General features: G+C 41.5%; 1 protein-coding gene across 1 annotated transcript in view; it reads left to right on the forward strand.

Moving 5' to 3' along the window:
• The window catches only part of NMD3 (NMD3 ribosome export adaptor), a 95,711-nt gene that overhangs the window by 226 nt on the left and 75,976 nt on the right, over positions 1 to 19,509 (forward strand). The window lies entirely within an intron of this gene.

Genomic DNA, 19,509 nt, shown 5'->3' on the forward strand with positions numbered 1-19,509 from the left:
TTGGCACTGTAGAAAAATAGTCCAGTGAAGATTCATGCATTGCGTTTGTTGTTATGTTTGTCTCTTTTATTGCTGAACAATCCTCCATCTTTTTTGTTTCATGGCATTAACTTTTTAAAGAGGTTAGGCCAGTTATCACAGAGGGTTCTACTTTCTCGATTTGCCTGACCTTTTTCCCCTCCTGATATCATTTAACTTTTTCTCTGGCACCCTAATTTCCTGTAAACTAGAAGGAAGGTTGAAATGTTTGATTAGATGGCAAGAATCCTTCTTACTTTACAAGGTGCGCTTCATATTTTTTGCCATCAGGAAGAACATATTAAACACATAATTTTAATTCATAAATGCATGTTAGGTTGTCCCAGTATCAATGATCACCGAAATCTGAAGTGTCTTTCAGATTTCTTTGTTATAAAGCCCAATTTCCCTTTTGAGGTTAATAGGTATTCTGTGGGGTGGTGACGTTGGAACTTTTGGAGGAGAAAGTCTTAGATCCCTGCAAAGAGAACACAGGTTACAAATCCGTTTTCCTAGGTGGGTAGAATTATCATCTGGATCATTCTGGTACCTACGGCTTCAGATCATCCAGTGGTAGATAGATGCTTCATTTAGTTAAATACTAGTTCATTCAAAGAACAGTAAAATTCTGGTCTTGGTGGAGTTTGGGCCACTTTAGAGTTCCTGTAGATAATTCTGGTAAAAGCAGTGATGCATTCTACACATTCTTGTGATAAATGTTTTAAGATTTGATAAAATCCAGGAGGAGTTTCCTGTATTTAGCTGGGCATACCTGATCTAAATTCCCAACTCCATTCTAAAAACAGAAACAAATCAAGAATTATGTAATATTGTGTGTAATCTTTGCCTGTGGTCAGCTGGTCTCTGGCTTATAGCATAGATATATCTATGGGTATGAGCTCATCCGTTTAAGCTCATAAACTCTGCTGGGCCAGAATCATGTCAAGGTTACTCTATAGAAGTTTACTCTATATGACCACCTCAACTCCCAGAAGAGAACTCTCAAAGATCATCATCTGTCCATTCCACAGACAAATGTAGTGTTCTAAACAGAAAGTCTGTAACCCAACTTCTCAAAAGACGATAATTTTTAGTAAGACAGTCCAAGTCAGTGGGTGGTATCAGTGGATTTGTTTGCATCAGCAAATTTTTTGCTGTTGGTCTTGCCAGCTGATCTGAATTTCATCAGTCAGCATGCTAAGAGTCCAAAACAGAAGCTGCAAGGCAGAAAAGCTAGCCTCCAAAGTTTTGTAGCATCATTTTGCCACATTCTATTGGTCAAAAGCGAGCATAGGACCATTCAAGTTTCAAGAGGAGGGGATCCGGCAAGGGAGTCACTGTCAGGAGAGGAGGCTCACTGGTGCGGACAGGGGACATATTTGGAATGGAGCTAACCAGGCCAAATGCAAACTCCGATGTGTAGTATTGGTCATACTGACCTTTGCTCAGAATCACTGGGTCCGGGTCATCTGCTTAACTTCAAGCCATTATCACCCATCCCCAGTTATAACGACCCACACATTCACACTGACGATTTATACAGACCACCATTTCTTTTTGTTTACAGATTCCTTGATTCAGTGATTTCTTCCTTCCTTTTTCTGCAGAAGAAAATAGAATAGGGGAGTGAAATATACATTTAAAAATAATTTATGGTAATTTAAAAGTTCTCTGAAACAGAGCTGAATATAGGAGTTAAAATGTGTGTACAACAGAACTGTGCTTAGATAGTAGCAGTATAAGTCCACACGCTAGACTTAGTTGGCACTGTATCAGTATTCAAATCTAAATCATGATCGTGATTCTTTTCCTGATTCCAGTTCTGGCAGGTAGCGGTGCCCTTTGCAAAGGGTAAAGTGATTGCTGCCTGCCGATGCCTTTATCATAGCCATTCTTCACCCCATCTTGGCTGACAGTTCATCTCACTAAGTAAAGGAAACCCACTGATAACTAAACGAGGCAGGCTCCATTGCGAATCTATTAATATATGGAAAAAATAGACCTCTGTATGTGGAAGGATGCTGTAGGACGTTGATATTACATTTTACAAATTCCATATTTTTATTTTAAAAAGGTTATCGTCCAATACCTGCTTTTAAAATGTTTTTAATGTCCCATGAATAACTAGTGGGTATGTGTGTTCATACCTGCCAAAAACCTCCCTAGAATGCAAAACAGAGCTATGGACAACAGTTTGGGGGTAACAAATCATCCCAAATGAAATGAGTAAGAAGAGAAGGTCCAGAACCTTTAAGAGATTATTTCCTTCAGGGCGGTCTCCTTGTTCTTTGTGTAGCATTTATTACTAGCTTGTGATTCAGTTATGTACTGCTGCAGGGCAAACCATCCCATATGTTGAAAATATCAATTTACTATTTCTCACAATTCTGAGCATTGGTTGGGCGTGGTTTTGTCTGGGCTTACACAGTTATATTCAGCTGTAGCAGGGGTTGGCAAAAATATCTGTAAAGGGCCAGATAATGCATATTTTAGACTTTGTCGCATATTCTTTTTTGTTATCTATTTATTTATTTTACAAACCTGTAAAAAGCAAAAGCTATTTTTAGCTCAAGGGCCTACATAAAAACAGGCTGAGGGCCAGATTTGGCCCGCAGACTGGGGTATGCCAACTCCTGACCTGTAGAGTCAACTGAGCTGAAGGTCCAAGGTGGCCTCACTCACATGTCTGGCAGGTCGTGGTGCTGTTCACTGAAGGCCACAGTTCTCCTGGAGTGCCCTCCCGGAGAGGAGAGTAGGCTTCTCACCCTCCACAGGTGCATTGTCAGTCTGTGGAGAGCATCCAAGAGAGTGGAGGCGGCAGCTGTCAGACTTGTTAGGACGTAGCCTGGGGAGTCAAACAAGATCACTGTGCCACATTTTGTGGATTAGAGGAAACCATGAGGCTAACCCAGATTCAAGGGCCAATTGACTCCCTCTCAACGGGAGGAGCTGCAGATGTTATGGCCGCAGCTCGCTGAGCTAAGTGGCAGATTTCTCCTCTGTGCACCACCAAGGGAGATCAAGGGCTGGTGCTGACTTTGACATTAGATTGGCTCTCAACACCGTCTTCAGGTAACTTCAAATGGAGTCATAAAATGGAATTTATAATCTCCGATGACAGCTATTGTTCTTACTCTCCTTTGCCCATAGCACCCTAGCCTGCTTCTAATTCTGTGAACACTCCCTCATTTCCCTCAGTACTTGATTATAAGTATCTCTGCCATGAGATCATCGGCTCCCTAAGAGAAGAGACCACGCCCTACCACTCTACCTTGCTGGCATATATTAATATCTTCAATAGACATGTACCCAATTTCATTGACCAGCCTTACTGAGGTTTGAAGTCAGGTTATTTGCTTACTTCACAAAAGCAAAACTAATTTCAGAATCTAGCACTACCTACAAATCCCAAAAGAACAATGCGCATCAAAGAGTTACATCTCACATTCAAATACTGTCTAATCAGATGATCAAACTTCTTAGCAATTTTCCAAACATATAACCAAGAGTTAGGAAGCAGTATACTTAGTAAGTTTAAACTAGTAACTGTCTTTAAAAGACTATAACATTTAAACTCTAGATTTGTCAGCAGATGAAAATCAAAATATAACAACAGTTTGTAATATATACTGTGTGTGTTCCAAAGTAGAAGTGATTCTGGAGGGGTTTCTAATCTACAGTAAATGCTGCTACTAATTGCTCAGTTGAATTTTTTAATATGTTTTCTCCCAAATCTCATTGTAAGTCTGTCTTCTTCCGCTTGACAGAAAGCTTTGATAATTTATTTGTTTAGTAGCAGCTGGGGTGCATTTCTAATTGATGATTTGTTATGTTTCTTACTTGACTACCCACATTTTTCATTCTTTTCAGTATTTTCCTCCAGTGTCTCCTGTTTTGCTGAATGAGATAGATGGTGATGCTTTTGTGCAAATGCAGACAGTATTTCCATCTCTCCTCTTCTTTTTTCCATCAGACTGCAGGTGCATGCAGGACTCCTGCGAAGTAACATGTATGTGGCACTCAAGCTTGAAGTGTACTCGCGTATGCTCTATTGGTTGGTTTTTAATACATAAGTCCTGTGGGACGACCTCCATTTGGCAGGTGGGGAAACTGACGAACAAATGTCCCAGAATACCTCAAATTTAATTTGTGCGTGTCAACCTCAGTAGCTTCCCATAAAATCTGTTTATTCTCTTGGATTCCTGATTTGGTTAAAGCAGCCCCATTTATCAGTTACCCAAGTTTGACCCTCAATTCTTCCTCTTCTCTTACTTCACACGTCCAGTCAGTCACTAACATCCTGTGGTTGGTCTCTCTCTCTCTTCCTCTTCCTCTCTGCCTCCCTTCCTTCCTCCCTCCCTCTCTAAGACCCTTGACCTTCTGATTCTTCCTCTGCTCCTCAGAAAGCCTCATCCCTTCCCTGGGTTTGTGCCAGAACTTTCTTGTTAAAAGCAGATTCTGATTCAGTAGGTCTTGGATGAGGCATGTGATTTTGAACTTTGACAAATGGACTGGTGATGGGATACTGCCAGCTGGTAGACCATGCTTTGAGCAGCAGGAGTCCAGAACTGCACTAATAGAACTTTATGTGATGGGAAAAATGCTCTCAATTTTCCAACACCATAGGCACTAATCACTTGCAGCTACTGAGCAGTTGAAAAGTAGCTAATGAGATTGAGGACCTGAATTTTTAATTTTACTTAATTCAAATTAAAGTAGCCACGTATGGCTAAGTGGCCACCATGTTGAACAATGCAGATCTCTATATATCCCTTCCCATCCTTCAAAACTCAGTCCTCAGGACTAGGGACATAATTTGTGGAGCCTGGTGCAAAATGAAAATTCAGGGGCACTTGTTAAAAAATTATGAAGAATTTCAAGACAGCAACAGCATTGGTAGAAAAATTGACAAAGTATATGAATAGGTAATTTACAGAAGAAGAAATCTGCATGGTCAATAGATACCTCAAAAGATGCACATTTTCATAGGAGTCAGGGAAATGCAAATTAAAGCTACAGTGAGATACATAATGTTAAATAAACTTAGTTGATAAAGCAGTGGCAGGGTTAAGAACATTCTAAGTCCTTTGTTGTCACTTCAGCAGTTTTCACAGCATCTTCACCAGGGGTAAATTCCATCGAAATAAACCATTTTCCTCATTTGTAAGAAGCAACTGCTTATCCATTAAAGTTTTACTGTGAGATTACAGAATTAAGTCACATCCTCAGGGTTGAAATCAACTTCTTCCAAATTCCTGGTGACATTGATATGTTGATCTATTCCCATGAATCACAAATGTTCTTAATGTCCTCCAGAACGGTGAATCCTTTCTAGAAGGTTGTCAATTTACTTTGCCCAGATCCATCAAAGGAATCACTGTCTATGGCAGCTGTAGCCATATGAAATCTATTTTTTTTTTTTTTTGACTTTCAATTTCGGTTGGCTCCATTTGATTTAATTGTTTATCTGATAGAATTATTTAATAATCTCTTCTTATCATTACATGAAGAAGTATTTTTGAAATTTAATATAAATAACGAGAGCATTCAGCCAGACAAAACTAAACACATATAAATAAACCATATGCTTAAATACCATATGCTTGCTTATACCATATGCTTAAATCTATGAATACATTGACTAGTAATTCACTTATGCATACATGTGCAAAGGAGGAAACAATGCTGAAACATTTCAGCGTGTATTTTACAAAACAGTTTTTAAATATTTGACATAGTTTAGTAATAGTCAAGAAAAATAGTCTAACTGGTTTGGATGGTTTATTAGTTTTCTAGGGCTGCTGTGAGAGAATGCCACACACTGGGCAGCTTAAACAACTGAATGTATCTCTCTCAGTTTCAGAGGTTGGAGTTCAAGGTAAAGGTGTTGGCAGGATCGGTTCCTTCTGAGGCCTCTCTCCTTGGCTTATAGATGGCTGCCTTCTCCCTGTGTCCTTACATGGTCTTTCCTCTGTGTGTGTCTGTGTCCTAATCTCTTCTTTTTTAAAGGACACCAGCCACATTGGATTAGGGCCCACCCTAATAACCTCATTTTACCTTAATTACCTCTTTAAAGTTCCCTGTCTCCAAGAAGAGTCACATTTGGAGATACTGGGGGTCAGGACTCAAGTATGAATGGGGGGGCAGGGCACAGTTCAACTTGTAATGAATGGACAGTCTCCTCAGCCTTCCTTTCTTTGGTATATTAACATACAAGGTCTGACAATTCAGTTCACGAACTTGTTGCAATGATGTTGCTAACCTTTTTTGATATCAGAGGGATTATTCATTATGAATTTGTACCAACTGAACAAACCGTTAACCAAGTTTACTATTTAGAAGTGTTGAAAAGGCTGCATGGAAAAGTTAGATGACCTGAACTTGAAATGTATTTGTTAAATAATAAAAATTGGAAGTCAACATTACTCCTTGATCCATGTGCTATAGAATAGATGTTGTTAGCAGGCATGGAAGCAACATTAATCTCATTGTACATCTCCATCAGAGCTCTTGGGTGACCAAGGGCATTGTCAATGAGCAGTGATATTTTTAAAGTCATCTTTCTTTCTGAGCAGTAGGTCTCAACAGTGGGTTTAAAATATCCAATAAACCATGTTGTAAGCAGCTGTGCTATCTTCTAGGCTTTGTTGTTCTATTTGTAGGACACAGGCAGAGTGGTATTAGCGTGATTCTTAGGAGCCCTAGGATTTTCAGAATGGTAAATGAACATTGTTTCACCAGCTGCATTAGCCCCTAACAAGAGAGTCAGCCTGTCCTTTGAAGCTTTGAAGCCAGGTATTGACTTCTGTCTAGCCATGAAAGTCCTAGATGGCATCTTCTTTCAATATAAGGCTTTTCCTGCTACATTGAAAATCTGTTATTTGGTGTAGCGGCCTTCATTAATTATCCAGATCTTCTAGATAACTTGCTGCAGCTTCTGTATCACTTGCTGCTTCACTTTGCATTTTTATGTTATAGAGATGGCTTCTTTCCTTAAACCTCAGGAACCACCCTCTGCTAGCTTCAGACCTGTCTTCTGCAGCTTTCTTACTTCTCTCAGCCTCATAGAATTGAAGAAAAGTTAGGGCCTTGCTGTGGGTTAGGCTTCGGCTTAAGGGAATGTTCTGGCTGGTTTAACCTTCTGTCTAGATCACTAAAACTTTCTCCCTATCAGCAAAAAGGCTGTTTTGCTTTTTTATTATTTGTATGTTCACTGGAGTAGCACTTTTAATTTCGGTCAAGAACTTTTCCTTTGCACTCACAGCGTGGCTATTTGTTTGATGAAAAAGGCCTAGCTTTTAGCCTGTCTTGGCTTTTAACATGTCTTCCTCACTAAGCTTAATCATTTCTAGCTTTTGATTTAAGGTAAGAAACGTGAGACTCTTCCTTTCTCTTGAACACTTAGAGGACACTGTAGGGTTATTAATTGGCCTAATTTCAATATTGTTGTATCTCAGGGAATAGGGAGGCCCAAGGAGAGGGAGAGAGATAGGGGAACGGTCAGTCTGTGGAGCAGTCAGAACACACACAAGTCTTATATGGGCGTGGTTCAAGGCAGCACCACAAAACAATGAGAAAAGTAACATCAAAGATCACTGATCATAGATCACCACAGCAAATATAATAATGAAAAGTTTGAAATATCACAAGAATAACCAAAATGAGACAGAGACAGGAGCAGAGCAAATACTGTTGGAAAAATGATTGCTCAACACAAAGTCACTACAGCCTTCAATTTGAAAGAAATGCAGTATCTGTAAAGAGCAATATTGTGAAGCACAATAAAATGAGGTATAACTAATTAAGATTGAAAAAGCAGAAATTAATGGTTGGAAAAGGAAAAATAAATGAACTAGTAAATGAATCTTTGGAAAAAGTAAACTAAATAGTTCTTTGGGGGGAAAAAATAGACAAATTACCAGCTAATCTAATCAAGAAAAGAAAAAAGAGAAACTATACAAAACAGGAAATGACAAGGAAGATATAAGTATTGAAACAAAAGGAAAATTGAAACATTTAGGAGATGACGTTGCATAACTTAATGCAAATACGTTTAGAAACCTAGTTGAAATAATTTCCTCGGAAAATAAAAGTTTTTGAAATTGTCCCTAGTAGGGATAAAAGTTTAAACAAATCAATTTTCATGGAAGAAATAGAGAAAAACCTAAATTCCCATGTAACTAAAACTAGTTGAATAAATGATGGTATGTACAAACGATGGAATACCATGCAGCAAAGATCTCTACGAACTGATACGGAGTGTTTTCAAGGAATGGTAGATGAAAAAGAGCAAGGTATAAAAGAGTATATTATAAACGTTTTTGTATGGAAAAGGGGAAATTAAGGCTAGATATACATTTGCTTACTGTTTAAAAAAACAAAAACATATAAGGAGGATAAATCAGAAACTAATGACAATGTTGAAAATGAATGAGTGCCACTTCTCTGAGCTTACCTCTTTATATAGTTTGATTTTTGAACCATGAAAATGTTTTGCATATTAAACCAACAAAAATGTAAAAAGCAAACCCTAATATTGAACACAAATAGCCACAAATTAACCTAATTAATGAAACTATTATATTGCTATCATAACTACACAGAAAAAATAACTAATTCAACTAACTTTGGAACATAGTACTCCCTTACTAGAATGCATTTTAAATACAAAATGAATTGCAAAGAAATACTGATATTTTCTTAGTAGGTTTTTTAATGATATCAGTGAAGAAGTTCTGAAATTATTTTGCAAGTATTATAGGTTAGAGAAAATTATTGGAAACCAGGAGGTTTTTCTCTCCCTGTGGGAGAACGGCGATACCAGTTGGAATAGGAGAAGTTTAGGAAGGAACCATGATTTTAAGAATTTGGTTTGATTTGAATTGGAGATAGTGGTATCAACTCATAGTTCTTTAAAATTTTTATTTTCTAGCTCTGTCTCCTGCAAAAGCCTAGAAACAATAACATTCCAGTAACATTGGGCATACCTAGTATGCAGATGCTAATTTCTAAATACTATTCTCCCCTGAAAGGAACCCAGGTTCTTTGGAGAAATGGCTGATTCCAAGTCTGGGATATGGGAAGCACACTGTCAGTTGGAAACACTTGTGCACAAAAGTGTGGAAGTGCTCAAAGTTAATGGGGACATGTGAAAGGATATAGGAGCTAGCTTCGTTGTTCCCGCTAGCCAAATCTGTGATAAGTTGAACATCAAAGAGAATAATGATGGTAATGGATTACATTATCTTGAGTCAGGAAAGAACCCATGAGTCCATAGCGACACTCAAAATAAAGGTGGTGATAGAGGTGAGGTTTCTTCTTTCAAAGCCTGCCAGTTATTAAATATAGAAAACAATTACAGAATTAGAAAAATCACCATTTTCCAACCACCATTGTAATAATTTAGGCAAGGGTCATCAATGGATGCTAAAATTATATGAAAGATTGTTTGAGGATTATTGGGCAATAGGATATTCACACATTATCACCCAACAAATTATTTATGAATTACAATATAGTACACACACACACACACACACACACACACACACAATGTGTTGAGAGTAAACCTTCAGTAGTCCAGAAACAGGAGATCTTCAACAGTAACCTTCATCGGGAGGAGAGACTTCCATCTGCCTTTGGGTATGATGTTTTGAACGCACCTATCTCTAGAGACATAAGAGTATTGTTCCTGAGGGAAATTGCGGCTACCAGAGTAGAGAGGGTTGGGTTGAGAAGCTAATCCATGTGCTTTATTTTGTGATATGGTGTGTCTTGCCACAGAGTGGTATTTAGCAAAGCCAAGACCCTGCCGAATTGTGTCTTCCACAGGACAAGGGATTATTTTCCATATTTGAATTTAGATTGTGCTCTGTTTTGTTCTTATCACTGGGGATGTGTGTATGTTGTTCTTTGTGAAGTAGCACACAGAGACTCAGGAGCAGAACCCTGAAGGTGCAGGAGAGATACACACACCTGATCTTTCTCTAGGACTTTGAAGAAATGACCTGGACGTGGTCCGTTTTGGACAGAGTGGATTGTGGATACATACAGCCATTAAGATTCCATCCCTGGAATGTGCTGATATTGGCTGCTCTTATGTTATAATCGTCCTAAAGGTTGGGAGCGGGTAGAGCTCAGGGTAACCATAGCCCTCGGGTTAGGGTCAGGATTCTTTCGAAGGGAAACATAATTCCACTGGCAATAATCCATCGGAATAGTAGTTATAAATTACTGAGTTGCAAAACCTGAGGAAGGAGAAGGGGCTGGAACTAGAAAGAAGAACTTTTTCCTGGTTTGGGTCCTCATTGAGAATTAGGCGTGAACCTTGAGGCATCAAGATAGTTGGGAGCTGAGCAGGGAGGCAGTCAAGGCAGGGTCCCCCTGGAGGGTGGCATCTCTCAGATGCCACTTCTAAGAGCAGTTGGAAGTGACTACCTATGTATGTGAACCATCCCTACCTGCCCTTGGCAGCTATGCTGGGGGGATTAAGGGAAGGACCTGTCCCAGGTCTTAGTAAAGGGTAAAGCACTGCCTCTCCCCTGAGGGCAAAGTTGAGATAGCAGGCATGTCCCAAGTTAGCCCAGATACAAAAGCATTTTCTGAAGGCTATAATCAGGCATAAATTCTATAGAAGTTGATAAATTAATGGAGTATGTACCCATTACTCATTCGTTGTACCTCCCCATTGTAATAGGTCCACAATCTCCTGTCAGTACTGAAATCCCAACAATTTTTAAAATAAAATTCTTTCATAAGTTTACAACTACAACTATGATCTTATTTGGTGGCAAAACTTGACTAGAATTTATGTGAGATTATTTATATTATTTATCTCACTTAATTTCTGAATATTTATATGATTTGCTGCAGAAAATAATTGATGTTTGTTAATAGGGCACTGCCTCCGAGTTCTCTAGACGTGCTGCATGGCCTGGGCCCCATAGTTCTGAAAGGGAAAAATCTGAAAACCTTGAATTCCAAAAGCTGCCTGGTGACAGAGGATAAGGATTTCAATGGAGATAAGAGAATTGTACCTGCATTAACTTTCATCCAAGCTGGAGGAGATCTGCCTCAGGGCTCTTAGGGAAGCAGAGCCTGTTTCCTGTGATTCTTGGAAATAAATGTAACCCCCACCCCATGCACACGCCGTTGCTCTAAGCTAGAACCTGCAGACTGTGGTGCTCCACGTGGCCACACGTCTTGCCTGGTCCACACAAGTTTAAAATACTTGAATGTGTTGCCAACAGTTACAACTCAGGAGGTTACACACAAAAGTCTAAATTTCTAGGGTCTCTTGGGAAATTGGAAAGCTAGCAATATTGAGTCTGCATTCTGGCAGCTTAGACTTTTGCCGAAACTGAGCAGCAGCTGCTTTCTGCCAGTTTCCACCACTCCCAAGTATGCTATCAACTATGATATGAGGCTCGAATTAGTGGCAACCTAGAAATCCATCTTTCTTCAAGTCAGTAGTTATTATTATTACTATTTTGGAGAGGGATGGAAAGGGATGGAAAGCTCACTTCATTTACTTGTATTATCCCTCTAGCTACTGTAGGCCTTTTCGTTTTTAATCCCTGCTGTATCCCCCGCCAAAGCTTTTCCCTCAGAGTCCCTGGAAACCCCATATGGGTTACCATCCTAGCTGTAGCTCTGACCCAGCAATGACCTTAAGTTGACCTTGGCCCTGGACAGAGCCCTAGACATGTTTCCATAAGAGGCTTGCTCCTCCCTTGACTCACTCCTCGTCTGTTCCTTTCCCCAGGCCTGGGAAATCTCCAAGACTTGGCTCTCTTCATTTAAGCCCTTCCTAGTGAGTGCATTTCTTTCTAACTGCCCTGTAGCTTTTCAGCCTGTGTCAGCTGGTAATACTTTCATTCTTTCGCACTGTGCCCTGGCCCTGGCAGGCAGGGTATGACCTGGTTACAATGAATGATCCTCTTTTGTGTTTCTGGCTTTGATGAGGTGCCTTTGTTCTGATCCTCCAGCTCCTAAATGATTTCCTGTTTTTCTTTGTGTTTCCAACCCCAGCCTGCTCACCTGTAGTTTTTTTTTGCCCTGGAGCTGGCACTTTTGTTAATTCTACCACTTATCTCAGCCAGAAAGACCTAAGGCCTTCTTCTGACACTTGATGAAAAAGAGAACTAAGTGAGGAGCCAGGAGATGTGGCCTCTCTACTCCCAGCTACACCCTCGGTAGAAAGTCCACAAATGCATCACTTTCCTTTCTGGCTCTTGGATTTCTCAGTTGTAAAACGAGGCAATTATACTGTAAATGTATTCAATATACTTTTTATCCTGCTTAATAGGCACCCCCCTCTAGTGGATAAAACATGTTTGATTTATTCGTGTGAGGCCCCCCTTTTTTCCTGTTGGTCTTGGTTGGGGGGACCTTGATAGAAGAAAACATTCATTTCCTTATTTGGTGCCTGAGGAATCTCTCACTGTAATAGTATTAAGTATGTACAGGCATACCTCATTTTATTGTACTTCACGTTGTTGCACTTCACAGATGTTGGATTTTTTTTTAACAAATTGAAGGCAAAACCCTCCACCAGCAAAAAGATTATGACTCGCTTGATTGCCATGGTCTGCGACCAAACCCGCGCTCTCTCTGAGTGTGCCTGTACTCCAGCGCCGGCCCTCTTGGGTGCTGACTTAGAACCTGAGTAAGACCAAATCCTTCAACTTGGGATGTGGCAGGAAGGCAGGCAGGCGCCAGACCTGGAGATCAAATCCTGGGCAGGTAAGTGCTTTGAAGAGTGACAGATGGAGATGGAGGGCATTGCGTTTCCTCGTCACTTTCTATCCTGAACAGTCTGCTCCTGTTCTAGAGGTCAGAGAGTGGCTTCCTGCTGGCAGGACTCCTTTCTCATGGGCACTAGGGACAGAAAGGACCTAGCCTCAGACCTCTGTTTGAATCAGGGTGGAACCACTTACTGCTGTGTGACCTTGAGCCATTTACCTCACCTCTCCTACTCTGAAAAATGGGGCTATTACAGTGCCTTTTGCATTGGGGTGTCAGGACTAAATGAGATAATGCGTGTAAAGTATTTAGCACAGAGCCTGGCACATTGCCTATTCAAAAGGTGTTACATGGCTTTATTATTGTTACCAAATTTTATTTCCCAAGAGCCTCCTGGTCTCTCAGTGAAAAATTATAGTTCATTTCGGGAGTATGCAAAAAACTTTTTTTCTCAAAAATTAGCATATAAAGGAGGTTCTCCATTTAACTCCTGCCCTTTGCCCCCTAGTTCCCACTGACAGCCTGAGTAGGTACTTCCAGCCGTTATCTAATAAAGAAAACATTAAAAGCCACTACTAGAGCCCCATTAAACCTAGAAGAATCAATTCTAACTGAGAAGGTCACTGACTTTTTTTACCTTCTCATGTAGCCCCTAATATACGCGATAGATATTCTTAAGAATTTTCTTTCAATAAAAGAACATTTCCGTGATAGGCCATTTTCATTCTTTAAAAAAATTTTTTTTTCTGGTACAACACATGAGTATGTTTTATGGACTCCAGTGAGGATTTTTCTGGATTCGTATTTTTTTCAATTACACATATAATACTTTAATTCATTCTGGTAAAATTCAAACAATACAAATAAAATGAAAGCGTGAAAAGCCCTTCTTATCACCACCATTCCTTCCCCTGCATCTCTGCTCCACCTTGCCTCCCCCCACATTAAAATTCCACTGCCCTTCTAGGAGAAAACTATACTGTCGCCTGCTACGTGGCTTTCCAAGTCCTCTTCTGCCCTCCTGCCCCCAAGCTATTTGAGAGCTACAACCGGATTTCTACATGTATGTAAATGAGTGTGGGCTAGATTTTAAAGACTTCCTTCTCATCAATAGAATAGGGTAAAAGTGATGTCATGTTACTTCCAAAATTGGGGTACAAAAAACTGGATTCTCTCTTGTTCTCTTTCTCTCTAAGCCCTGCTCTTGGGGGTGCAAGCAGCCACATTGTGAGTAGCCCTATGGAGATGCCATGGGAAAGAATGTGATCTCTGGTCAACAGCCACTTAGGACCTGAGACTTGAAAACAGCTACATGAGTGAGCTGGGAGCACCTCCATCCCCTCTCAAGCCCTGGGATAATTGTAGCTTTAATTGCTGCTTCCTAAGAGACTCTCAGCTATACCTGATTCCTGACCCACAGCAGGATAAATGTTTGCTGTTTTAGCTGCTAAGTTTTGGAATAATTTGTTAAGCAGCAGTAGATATGGGGGTTAGTTTTATGTGTCCATTTGACTGGGCCGTGATGTACCCATTGGTTCTATTCCACTGGAGAACCCAGGCTAGTAGAGACTTTGGTATTGAGAGTGATTCTAGAGGAACAGAGTGTGAAGGGTGAGTTTTCTGAATTAGTTCTGGGGTTTCTGGAATTGCCTTTCTAATCCGATTAGATTAAAAGACACTACTAACTGTATTTCAGTAGTGGAGAGAGCACTGAGAGTCCTGGCATGATACACACATTGTCTGCACTGGACACGCCCAGTCAACCAGTTAGAAGAAGCAAGGAGCTGGGTGACTGTATATGATCCTTTTCAACATTTTTGGAAATCTGACAAATATAATGAGGTTGGCTGGTTGCTCCTAATGTTGCTGGACAAAATAGTGAAGGAAACTTGGAGCTCAGGGATTCAGATTCCCAGCACAGGCACCACATAAGGAATCCACAAACTTCTATATGTGCCTGAAGAACCCTAATCCCCTGTAGCTGCTGGGCTGAGAGGCTGAAAATCAAATGCAGAATGTCATCCTGTGAGTGGCTGAATCATAACACAAGTTAAAGTCCCAGCCACAGCAGGGTGTCTATTGTTAAAGTGAGGGTGTTGATTGGGAAAGAAGGGGATCTTGTAAACTGTAATGGGAACATATGTGAAGACCCTGACGAAGCTGGAGACATTGAGCCCCTAAATTCTGATGAGTCGTCTTTGCCAGTGGAAGAAGCCTCCACACCGCAATGGAAGCAGTCTCCTGATCCCCAGTAAAGTGGTTCTCTACCCCTATCTGAGGGGATTAACCCTGTCTTGTCAGAAAACTGCTGGCCTCCCCTGAGGCTGTTGCCATGCGAGAATGCTGGTTGTCATCCCCTCTACCCCTCTCTGCTTCTAGACCTATAATTAGACTCCAGTCCCAGCAGGCTCCTGGAAGTGTGGTGCGAAGTGTGTGACCCACAGGGAGGTATGCTACACTCCAAAAGAACTAATTGAGTTTTCGCATTGCTACAGACAGAGATCTAGAGGACGTGGGTAGGAGTGGGTATTGAGGTGAGGGGTAATGGTGGAAGAAACAAAGTTGGATCCGGCCAAATTTATCGATACGGGCTCACTTAGCAGAGATTAATTGGGAAATAAATCTGACAACAATACAGGGGCTTCTAAAGTCAGTGACGTTTGTGGGGGTCTAGTAGTATGGGGCATGTCAAGGTATTCCTTCTAATATAAAGGTTAGGTTGTTGCCTTTGGCCCATCCTAAAACCAACAGAGTTGCAATGCCTGGTGGGTCTCTTTGGATTTCAGAGGCAACATATTCCTCATTTAGGTGAGTTCCTCTGGCCCATTTATTTGCTTACGTGAAAAGCTGCTAGTTTTGAGTGGGACCCAGAAAAGAGAAGACTCTGCAATAGGTCCAGATTCCTGTGCAAGCTGCTTTGCTGCTTGGGCCATTGATCCAGCAGATCCAATGGTATTGGAAGTGGCCGGTAGGGTGCTATTTGGAGACTTTGGCAAGGCCCCTAGAGGTGTACCACAGCGTAGGCGTTTAGGATTTGGGAGCAAAACCCTGCCATCCTCTGTAGGTGATGGCTCTCCTTTTGAGAGGAAAGCTCTTGGCCTGCCACTGGGCCTTAGTATGGTCTGAATGCTTGACTTGAGCTCCCAAGTTACCATGTGATCTGAGCAGCCCATCGTGAGCTGGGGTGTTATCTGACCCACGAAGCGGTCAAGTTCTGTGTGCACAGCAGCACTCCATCATCAAAAGGAAGTGGTAAACATGTGATCCGACCCAAGTGAGCCCTGAAGGCACAAGTTACAGGAAGAAATGGCCCAAACACCCATGCTCCCCACGTCTGCTATGCTACCTTCTTTCTTCCAGCCTGCACCTGTGACCTCCCGGGGAGTTCCCTACAGTCGGTCAGCTGGCAGAGGAAGAGTAGATTTGGGACTGGTTTACAGATGGTGCTGCACAATATGCAGGCACCACCTGAGAGTTGACAGCAGCAGTGCTGCAGCCCCTTTCTGGGACATCCCTGCAGGTTAAGGGAAACCCTCCCTGTGGGCAGAACTTCAGCATTGCACCCAGTTGTTCACTTTCGTTGGAAAAAGAAATGGCCACACCTGTGATTATATACTGATTCATGGTCTGCGGCCCATGGTTTTGCTCAATCGTCAGAGATTTAGGAAGGACATGATTGGAACATTGGTGACAAGGAAATTTGGGGAAGAGGTATGCAGATAGATTTCTCTGAGTAGGCAAAAAACATGAAGACATTTGAATCCCATGTGAATGCTCACCAAAGGGTGACCTCAGTAGAAGAGGATTTTGATAATCAAGTAAATAGGATGACCCTTTCTGGGGATACCAGTCAGCCTCTCTCCCAGCCAGCCCTGTCATCACCCAGTGGGCTCTTGAACACAGTGGCCCTGGTGGCATGGATGGAAGATGCATGGGCTCAACAACATAAACTTCTGCTCTTCGAGGCTGACTTGGCTATGGCCACCGCTGAGTACCCAACCTGCCAGCGGAGGAGACCCACACTGGACCTAAATAGGACCCTCTTCCCCAGGATGGTCAGTCAGCTCCCTGTTAGCAAGCTCATTACGTTCACTGCAGCTTCCGTCATGGAAAGGGCAGCATTTTGTTCTCACTGGAATAGATCCTTTCCCTGGGTACAGATATGCCTTCCATGCACGCAGTGCTTCTGCCAAAACTACCGTCTGTGGACTTACAGAGTGCCTTATTTACTTACCTGCGGGGTATTCTACGCAGCATTGTTTCTGACCAAGGAACTAACCTCACAGCAAAAGAAGTGTGGCAATCGGCCCATGTTTGTGGAATTCACTGGCTTTCTGTGTTCCCCACCATCCTGAAGCAGCTGGCTTGGTGGGATGGTGGGATGGCCTTTTGAAGACTCAGTTACAGCATCAACTAGGTGGCAGTGCCTTGCAGGACTGAGCCACATTTTTCCAGAAGGCTGTGTATGCTCTAAATCAGCATCCAGCATGTGTTGCTGTTTCTCCCAAAGCTAGGATTCATGAGTGTAGGGGTGGAAATGCGTGTGGCCCTACTCACTATTACCCCTAGTCACCCACTAGCAAAACTTTTACTTCTTATTCCCATAACCTTATGCTCTGCTGGCTTAGAGATCTTAGGTCAAAGGGCAAAATGCTTCTGATAGTCATTCCAGAAAAAGAGTTCCAAAATTGCTTTGAAGGATGGACTAGGCACTGGCGTCAGTGCATGGCTTCCCAAGGGGAGTACTTCGAAGGTGACTGTAGTGATATTCAGCCATGGGGTGTATAGCACTTTTTCTAGGATGAGTTCGTGAACTTAATTGTCTGACCTCATAGTTCAGTTGCAAAAAAGTGGGGCAAGAATGGGAGGGCATATGCAAAATAATGTGTAACATTTTCCAGTGATCACGTTGGTGGCGTTGTTATTGGCTCCTACTGACTAACGATGAGTATCTCTAAGGGGAATAACTGCAGTGGATCAGAACTTGTCAAATATATTGAAATCCGTAATTTCATCCCAATACAAAAATTGGTCGTCACTGGAGGATGCTAGGGAACCAACGCTTTGTTTTGAAAACTGGTAAATAAAAGAAAACAGACATGTATCCTGCCTTTCTTATATAAACTGTAACACTAGATAAGCAAAGAGTAGATGATGTGAAGCTTCTCTTTACGGAAGTAGTCCATCAAATGACCGAAGAAGAAAGAGTAGAACTGAATATCAACGTTTTTGACAGTCCCCAATGAATTATTGAATCTAAGCATTGAACATCAGTGGCTGCTAGCATCACAAAAAGACAGGTAAACAGGTATCTGTGCCTGGACGAACACAACACCATCTATAAAGTAGTATCTCCTCCCCTCACCCTCCAAATTAATAATCAGACCTGAATGTGACTCACCCTGGAGATGCAGGAAGGTGCTTTCTGTTGCAGCCGGCAGTCCAAGTTCTGGCACTCTATTTTGGAGCTTGAAAAAGCCAACTGCTTCTATGCGTATGTTCCAGACGAAAGCTATTTTAAATATTGGTGGCTGTAAAGCAGTAGCCTTACAAAAGACTGTGTCCTAACCTTTTTTGTAGTACGTCCTTCTCAGAATCTCCAACTAGAAATTAAGAGCAAACTCAACAGCAAAGATCAGAGTAAGAGTGCCTCTTGAAGAGAGAGACAGATGGAGAAGCCAGTAAGTAAGTGACAAGCGTATACATTAAAAATTACGTCTGAGTGAAGTATTTGCCTGTGGTTCCCACAGTACACCTGAAGTTGTGTAACTTCTGGGGTAATCGCATTGCCAAAAAATGTCTCAGTTCTTCAAAGCAACAGCTTATGAACGTCAACCCTTAAAATAAGGGGCCTGGGAAGGCCCTTAATCTGCACCCAGTGTGAAGTCAGCTGCAAACGTCGTATATCTCCAGGAAGGACATCCTCCCAGATCACACCTTGAGTTAAATCTTGGAAGAAGACAGACCAGGAAAATCCTCCTGGCATAATTTATGGAATATTTTTCATTGAGATGTTTGCTCTCTAAATTTATTTTTGTAAAAGGAATGAGGTCTCAACTTCATCTGTTGAACTATTCTTTACTAAGTTTTGAAATATGTATTACCAATATCATATATTAAATTTTCATATGTATTTGGGTCTATTTCTGGAATCCGTTCTGTTTCATTGATCTACTTATTTATGTGGCACTACTAAATTTAAAGATGGTACTATAAGGATGCCGTATTAGTGCATGAAATACAAGGAACTGCTGAAAACCTAAGCCTGTGGAGTGTCAGAAATCAGGAAGCTTCAAGGAACAGGAGATCTTTCGAGAATGCTGCCATTAAGGTGATTCAGCTCTAACAATTCATGGTCTGGGTGACTTTTAGTCCGAAATTTCAAATTCCTTGGAAGATCTGACTGGCTCAGCTTAGGCTGGGTGTCAGTCCCAGAATCAATGATCTCTTCTTGGGGGGACAGGTTTATTACAGACATGACTGCTGGATGCCAACTCTGTGTATCAATGGAAGTTTCCAAAGAAGCATAAAGGGTTGTGAACTGAACAGTACTCCAGAAACTGTCTACTGCACAATGCCCGCCCCCCCATCTCATACAGCTGAAGCTTTCCTATCTGTGTGGTGCATCTCTCCCACACAGAATTGCAGCCACCCCTGCCCAATAGGAGATGATACAAATGGAGTTCCCGTATTGATCAGGAGGCAATGTTATAGGATCATACAGCTGTTAGCCGAGGATTTCCTAGA

Source organism: Rhinolophus sinicus, chromosome 17 (assembly GCF_057876585.1).
Source record: "Rhinolophus sinicus isolate RSI-liver-muscle chromosome 17, RSI-T2T, whole genome shotgun sequence".
In the NCBI taxonomy this organism is placed as follows: Eukaryota; Metazoa; Chordata; class Mammalia; order Chiroptera; family Rhinolophidae; genus Rhinolophus; species Rhinolophus sinicus.